The 8,993-nt window shown below is 39.6% G+C and overlaps 1 pseudogene; it reads right to left on the minus strand.

The window, feature by feature from the left end:
• Nucleotides 1–4,150: 4,150 nt before the first annotated feature.
• LOC130841728 (elongation factor 1-alpha 1-like) lies at nt 4,151–8,946 on the minus strand (annotated as a pseudogene).
• Between the last annotated feature and the right edge of the window lie 47 nt (nt 8,947–8,993).

The following is an 8,993-nucleotide window of genomic DNA, read 5'->3' on the forward strand; positions in this document are numbered from 1 at the left end:
AACACAGGGAGATCAACTCGATGATTGCTGATGACTTAGAGGTGTGGGTTAGGGAGGGTGGGAGGGATGCTCGGGAGGGAGGCTCAAGAGGGAGGGGGATATGGGGATATATGTATAAATACAGCTGATTTGCTTTGTTGTACAGAGGAAACTGGCAAAACAGTGTAAAGCTATTATACTCCAATAAAGATAAAAAAAAGATGTGATATATATATGTATACGTGTATATGTACACACACACACAGACACACACATACACACAATGTAATATTACACCGCAATTAAAAGAATAAAATAATGTGATTTGCAGCTACATGGATGGACCTAGAGTTTATTATATTGTGAAGTAAGTCAGTCAGAGAAAGACAAATATCATGTGATATCACTTATCTGTGGAATCAAAAGAAAATTATACAAACGAACTTATTTACAAAACAGAAATAGACTTATGGACACAGAAAACAAACTTATGTTTACCAGAGGGGATAGCAGGGTGGGCGGGGGGGATAAATTAGGAGTTTGGGATTAACATATACACACTACTATACATAAAATAGGTAAAAAACAAGGACCTACTATATAGCACAAGGAACTATACTCAGTATCTTGTAATAACTATAATGGAAAAGAATCTGAAAAAGAATATATGTGTGTGTGTGTGTGTGTATGTGTGTGTGTGTATAACTGAATCACTTTGCTGTACACTTGAAACTAACATATTGTAAGTTAACTATATTTCAAGTTTTTAAAAAGGAAAACCTTAAAACAATCTTGAATATAAAAAAGATTTAAAAAGAGAGAATAACAAAAAATGAAATGAAAATGCAAAACCATCTTTATTCACAGAGGACATGATTGTCTATGTAGAAAGTATAATAAAATCTAGAAAAAAGCTACTAGAACTAAGTAAGGTTAGCAAAGTTTCAGGATATAATATCTATATACAGAAATCAATTGTGTATATATATATATATATATATATATATATATATACACACACATATACATATATTTTTTGGCCATGCAGTGCAGCATGTAGGATCTGAGTTCCCCGACCAGGGATCAAACCTGTGTCCCCTGCATTGGGAGTGTGCAATCTTAACCACTGGACCACCAGGGAAGTCCCACAATTGTATTTTTATATACTAGCAGTGAATGATTGGAAATTGAAATTTTTAAAATACCATTTATAATAGTATCCAAAAATATGAAATAAGTGGGGATAAATCTGAAGAAAATATGATAGACCTGTACATTGAAAACTATAAAAATACTGCTGAGAAAAATTAAAGGCCTAAATAAATGGAGGAATATATCTGGTTCATGAGCCAAAGACTCAATACTGTTAAGATGTCAATTCTCCTCCCACATTGATCTATAGACTCAATGCAATCCCAACCAAATCCCAGCAGGCTCTTTTGTAGAAATAGACAAGATGATTCTAAAATTCATGTGGAAATGCAAAAGACACCCAAAGAGCCAAAAAAACTCTGAAAAAGAACAAAATTGAAGGCTTAAGACTATCTGATTTCCCAAATTATTACACAGCTACAGTAATCAAAGCAGTGTAATACTGGCATAAAGATAGACAAATATATCAATGGAACATAACAGAGGGTCCAGAAATAAACCAATGCATATGTAGACAACTGATTTTTGACAAAAGTTCAAAAGCAATGCAGTGGAGAAAGGATAGCCTTCTCAACACACAATGCTAGAACAATTGGGTAACTATATGCAAAAAAAAAAAAAAATGAACATGGTGCCATACCTTGTGCCATATACAAAAATTAACACAAAATGGGTCACAGACCTAAATGTAAAGCCTAAAACTATAAAACTCATAAAAGGAAACATGGGAGAAAACCTTTGTAATCTTATGTTAGACAAAGATTCCTTAGATATGGCACCAAAAACATATTCCATAGAAGAATAAAATAATAAATTAAACTTCATCAAAGGGAAGGGAGTGAGATGAATTGGAAGATTGGGATTGACATATGTACACTGTATAAAATAGATAACTAATGAGAACCTACTGTATAGCACAGGAAACTCTATTCAATGCTCTGTGTTGACCTAAATGGGAAGGAAATCTAAAAAAGAGGGGATATGTATACATATAACTGATTCATTTTGCTGCACAGCAGAAACTAACACAACAGTGTAAAGCAACTACACTCCAATAAAAAATAATAAAAAAAATCTTCATCAAAATGTAAAATGTCTTCTCTTCAAACGACACTGTTTAGATAAAGAATAGAGTTGAGAAAACTGGGTATCCATATACAAAAGAATGAAGTTGGACTCTTCCCTTATACCATATATAAAAACTCAAAATAAATCAAAGATCTAAATGTAAGAGCTAAAACTGCAAAACTCTTAGAAAAATATCATAGGCAGAAAGCTTCACGACATTGGATTTGGCAATGATTTTTTGTATGACACCAAAAGTACAGGCAACAAAATAAAAAACTGAACTATATCCAAATTTAAAACTATACATTGAAGGACACAATCACCAGAATGAAAAGGCAACCCAGGGGATGGGAGTAAATATCTGGAAATCATACGTGATAAGGAATTAATATGCAGAATGTGCAAAGAACTTCTACAACTCAACAATAAAAAAACAAACCCAATCAAAAATGGGCAAAGATATACATATGACCAATAAGCACAAAAAAAAAAAAAAGATGCTCAACATCAGTAATCATTAGGGGAATGCAAATCAAAGTCACAAGATATCACTTCACACCCATTAGGATAATGAAAGAAAGAAGAAGGAGGGGGGAGGGAGGGAAGGGAAGGAGAGAGAAAGAAAAGTGTTGGCGAGGATATGGAGAAACTAGAACCCTAGTACATGTAAAATGGTGCAGTCTCTACAGAAAATAGTATGGCAGTTCCTCAAAAAATTAAAGATCAGTTACCATATGATCCAGCAATCCCACTCTTGGGTATATACCATAAAGAATTAAAAGCAGGGACTCAAATAGATATTTGTATACCCATACTTAAAGCAGCATTACTCACAATAGCCAAAAGGTAAAAGCAACCTAAGTGTTCATCAATGGAGAAATGGATAAACAAAATATGGTGTATACAATGGAATATTATTTAGCCTTAAAAAGGAAATTCTGCCACATGCTACAACATGTATGAACTCTGAAAACATTATGCTAAGTGAAATAAGCTAGTCACAAAAGGACAAATACTGTATGATTTCACTTATATGAGGTACCAAGAGTAGTCAAATTCAGAGGCAGAAAGTAGAATGGTGGTTGTCAGGGGCTGGGGGGAGGGTGAATTAGCTATTGTTTAGATGGTAGTTTCAATTATGCAAGATGAAAAGAGTTCTGAAGATGGATTGTGTGGTGATGGTTGCACAAATATGAATGTATTTAATGCCACTGTGCACTTAAAAATGGTTAAGATGGTAAATTTTATATGTATTTTACCAGAATATTTTTTTAATTTTAAATCTGTTTAAAAAGCTTTTTCAGGGGACTTCCCTGGCAGTCCAGTGATTAAGACTCCGTGCTTCCACTGCAGGGGGCATGGGTTCAATCCCTTGATCAGGGAACTAAGATCCCGCGTGCTGTGTGGCCATACACAAACAAGCAAACAAATAAACAGCTTTTTCAGAATGAAAATAAGACACTTTTTAGAGAATGAAAAGACAAGCCACAGACTGGGGAAAAAATGTTACAAAACATACATAAATCTGATAAAGAATTTGCATCCAATTATATGTAGAATTCTCAAAACTCAACAATAAAATGAACAACTCAATACAAAATGTGCAAAACAGTTCAGCATTTTACCAAATAAGATACATGGATGGCACATGAAAATACTCTCAAATCATTAGTCAGTAGGAAAATGCAAATCAAAACTACGATGAGATACCACTACATCCTACTAGAATAGCTAATGTCAAAAAACTGACAATGCCAAGTGCTGGAAAGGATGTGGAAAACTTTCACACACTGATGAGAATGCCAAATGGTAGGATTACTTTTAAAAAAGTTTAGCAGTTTCTGAGATTGTTAAAAATATACTTACCATATATCCCAGCAAACCAACTCTAAGTATTTACTCTAGAGAAATGAAAACACAAAAAAATCCCATGCAAATGTTTACAGCAGCTTTATTTGTAATCACCTGAACCTGGAAACAACCCAATGTCCCTTCAACTGGGGAATAGATAAACTAACGGTGGTACACCCATACAACGGAGTATAACTCAGATAAGGAACTATTGATAAATCCAACAATGTAGATGAATCTCAAATGTATTATGCTTACTGAAAGAAGCCAGTCTCAAAAGGCTACATATTGTATAATTCCATTTACATGACATTCTCCAAAAGATAAAACTATAAGGACAAAGAACAAATCAGTGTTGCCAGGAGTTAGAGGTAGGGAGGATTTTACTATAAGTAGCAGGGATGAATTTGACGGGGCAGAGGGCAGAGGGTAATGGAACTGTTCTATACCTTGATTGTGTTGGTTATACAACTCTATGCATTTGTCAAAGCTTACAGAACTGTACACCAGAGGTTTATTCTATGTAAATTTTTTAAATAAAATTTTAAAAACCTAAAATAAGCCTACATGCTATATGATTCTTTTTACATTTACACTAAGGCAAAACTATAGGGACAGAAAAAGGATCAGGGGCTCCTGGGATCTGAGGGTCACAGTAGGGTTTGACTACAAAGGGTCCTGAGAGTTTTGGGGGTGATGTAAGCTATCCCATATCTTGATAGTGATGGTAGTTCACTACTGTATACATTTGTCCAAACTCACAGAACTTACACTATAAAGGGTGAACTTTATTGTATATAAATTATACTTTAAAAAAAAAAGGCAAGAGGGAAAAGACTCGAGAAATAGCACTGTAAAAAACTTGTGATAGGGACTTGCCTGGTGGCGCAGTGGTTGAGAATCCACCTGTCAATGCAGGGGACATGGGTCGAGCCCTGGGTCAGGAAGATCCCACACGCTACGGAGCAACTAAGCCCATGTGCCTCAACTACTGAGCCTGTGTTCTAGAGCCCATGAGCTGCAACTATTGAGCCCTCGAGCCACAACTACTGAAGGCCGCGTGCCTAGAGCCTGTGCTCCGCAACAAAGAGTAGCCCCCACTTGCTGCAACTAGAGAAAGCCCACATGCAGCAATGAAGACCCAACACAGCCATTTATTTATTTATTTAATTTTTTGAAAACTTGTCACATGTTGTAGAAAATCCAGAACCCCAAATTTTTATCCTGACATGACTACTTTAGTTCTTCTGTTTGACTTGGGCCAAATTTTGTTCCCATGCTTTTTCTTACTTGAGATATCTCTCTTAGGAGCACTAGAAAAGGTTTTAAAGTTAAATTATGAATTGCCATATGGTTATAAACTGGTTTTAGCTGTGCTGGTATCCAATTTTTCATTATAGCACTATTATCTATCAGGAGAGTTTGATAAGATAGCATGAAATAAGTTAGACCCCATTAAAGGGTATTTGGAGTGGAATTTTAGCAAGACCTTATTTTTTAGTCAAAGAAAGAGTGTATTTAAGACTTGATAACAGAGGCTGGCACACCGCAGATGCTTAATCAATGTTAAGGAGGCCGCACAATGCAGAGGAAAAGGCCTGCATGATGGTTTTGTTTGTTTTTTGTTTTGTTTTGTTTTTTCTCATTAAACTTTTTTTAATGGGTCTCAAATTCTGTGACAGATTTTTGGTCAAGTTGTTCCCATTAAAAAGTACTGATTTTAAAAACTAATAACTTAAAACTGCCACACAGAAAACAAATGGTCCACAAAACATTCTCCTTTCCTTCTGAAGGTTTTACGATGCATTGTTATCATTAACCAGTCTTTTACTATTAAACTTAAATGGCCAATTGAGACAAACAGTTCTGAGACCTTTCTTCCACCACTGCTTAAGACTGGGGTGGCAGGTATTGGGGGTAATATTCATTTAGCTTTCTGAGCTTTCTGGGCAGACTTGGTGACCTTGCCAGCTCCAGTTGCTTTCTTGTCCACTGCTTTGATGACACCGACAGCAACCATCTGTCTCATGTCACGAACAGCAAAACGGCCCAGAAGAGGATAGTCGGGGAAGCTCTCAATACACATGGGCTTGCCAAGAACCATATCAACAATGGCAGCATCACCAGATTTCAAGAACTTGGGGCCATCTTCTAGCTTTTTCCCAGAACGACGATCAATCTTCTCCTTCAGCTCAGCAAATTTGCAAGCAATGTGAGCTGTGTGACAATGCAGCGCAGGTGCATATCCAGCACTGATTTGGCCTGGATGGTTCAAGATAATCACCTGAGCTGTGAAGCCAGCCACTTCCATCAGTGGGTCATTTTTGCTGTCACCAGCCACATTGCCACGACAAACATCTTTGACAGACACGTTCTTGACATTGAAGCCCACATTATCCCCAGGAAGGGCTTCACTCAAAGCTTCATGGTGCATTTCAACAGACTTCACTTCAGTTGTTACGTTGACAGGGGCAAAGGTGACCACCATGCCAGGTTTGAGAACACCAGTCTCCACAGGGATAGCACTAATACCACCAACTTTGTGGATGTCCTGGAGAGGCAAACGCAAGGGCTTGTCAGTTGGGTGAGTTGGTGGCAGGATGCAATCCAGAGCTTCAAGCAGCGTGGTTCCACTGGCATTGCCATCTTTATGGGTGACTTTCCATGCCTTGAACCAGGGCGTGTTAGCACTCGGCTCCAGCATGTTGTCACCACTCCAGCCAGAAACTGGCACAAATGCTGTGTCAGGGTTGTAGCCAATTTTCTTAATGTAGGTGCTGACTTCTTTAACAATTTCCTCGTATCTCTTCTGGCTGTAGGGTGGCTCAGTGGAATCCATTTTGTTAACTCCAACAATTAGTTGTTTCACACCCAGAGTGTAAGCCAGAAGGGCATGCTCACGGGTCTGCCCATTCTTGGAGATACCTGCTTCAAATTCACTGACACCAGCAGCAACAATCAGGACAGCACAGTTGGCCTGGGATGTGCCTGTAATTACGTTTTTGATGAAGTCTCTGTGCCCTGGGGCATCAATGATGGTCACATAGTACTTGCTGGTCTCAAATTTCCACAGGGAGATATCAATGGTGATACCACGCTCACGTTCAGCTTTCAGTTTGCCCAAGACCCAAGCATACTAGAAGGAGCCCTTTCCCATCTCAGCAGCCTCCTTCTTGAATTTTTCAATGGTTCTCTTGTCGATCCCACCACATTTGTAGATCAGATGGCCAGTAGTGGTAGACTTCCCCAAATCTACGTGTCCAATGACAACCACGTTGCTGTGGGTCTTCTCCTTTCCCATTTTTGCTTAGGGTTAGCGGTGGTTTTCACGACATCTGTGTCCTGGCGGCAAACCCATTGCAAAAAAGCCTGCATGATGTTTTTATCACACCTGGGTTCCAATCCTGGCACCACCACTTGATATGTTGTCTTGGGTACTTCCTGACAACTTTGAGCCTACTTATCTTTCATATGGGGAGACTAACCTCTTACTAGCAGAGCTGCATTGAAGGCAAAAGCAGGTAACAGATTTCCAGGGTCTGGTGCAGTTTGTGCTCAAGCAGCATGTAATTCTCTCCTCTGGCTGCCCAAGAATGTATAAGTGGTCTGCACTTTCCCGCCAATCATCCTGCAGCCAAGGGCTCATCAGTCCATCACACAATTCCAGTCTTAGGATATGAATAAGTAAATTAGGGGGTGACAGAAAACGAGGCAAGACTAAGGTGTGGCTGTGGATCCAAAGATGATGTGGAAGACTTCCCTGGTGGCACAGTGGTTAAGAATCCGCCTGCCAAGGCAGGGGACATGGGTTGGAGCCCTGGTCCAGGAAGATCCCACATGCCGCAGAGCAACTAAGCCCATGTGCCACAACTACTGAGCCTGCATGACACAACTACTGAAGCCTGTGGGCCTAGAGCCCGTGCTCCGCAACAAGAGAAGACACCACACTAAAGAGTAGCCCCCATTTGCCACAACTAGAGAAAGCCCGCACACAGCAATGAGGACCCAATGCAGCCAAAAACAAAAACAAAAAAACAAAACAAAGATGATGTGGAAGTTTGGGGTGGGGGACAAAGACTGCAATGTAACACCCATTCTCTTCAAACATGTCCAGTCTCAGGTAGACTGCTGGGAACTGAGGTCCCATGCATAACCCAAACAACCCCCTGGTAAAGTAAGATTTGTGTTTCTATTGCAAACATTTACCCTAGTCCCTTTCTGAGGGGTCCTGACAGTGCCTGGGCCTTTGTCTGATGGGGTAGACTCCCCCAGAAGAGGTGGCTAATATTTTTATGGGGTATAATGTCTTCTAGACACAAGAAAAGGAGTTGGCTGGTGTACCCCTGATATAGCAGCTCTTGAGAATACAGCCTGTGAATAAATGATACCAAAACCCTTTTGAATCATGGAATTCAAATGATGATGCTGGGTGAGACATGGTCACACAATGATAGGGCCCCAGCCAGAGTGCTTTAGTTCAAGGGATTCCAACTCACAGTCTGCCCAGAAATGCCCCACAGCAACACTTACCAATAGGTGCCTTACTTCCCCTTTGTGTGAACAGGCAGTCCTCTACCCTATCCCTAGACCCTGTCAGAGACCCAGAAGGCTCATCATTGTCCCCCTACTCCCACTGCCACCCAAGCGAGGATCTGTGGACTTGGGTGGGAGAAAGATGTGTGGCCTATAGCCCATTGCAGGGATGTCCTACTGCTGGGCTGTTGTGGACTAGTAAAGAAACCATTACCTCCACCCCGGAGGAACCCCCAGATCTACCAGCAGCCTAGCCTCTAGTTGCATGTTTAACTCTCCAAGAGGGTTTTGTGAGGGGTCGGCCCTCCAACCATCCCAACCTATAAGGTGGGGGATAAAATTGTTAGCATAAGGGATCTGCTGATAAATTTTTTTATTTCTCTTGAAAACAGAGTAGGGGTTAAATAAGG

The sequence above is a fragment of the Hippopotamus amphibius genome, chromosome X, assembly GCF_030028045.1.
Source record: "Hippopotamus amphibius kiboko isolate mHipAmp2 chromosome X, mHipAmp2.hap2, whole genome shotgun sequence".
In the NCBI taxonomy this organism is placed as follows: Eukaryota; Metazoa; Chordata; class Mammalia; order Artiodactyla; family Hippopotamidae; genus Hippopotamus; species Hippopotamus amphibius.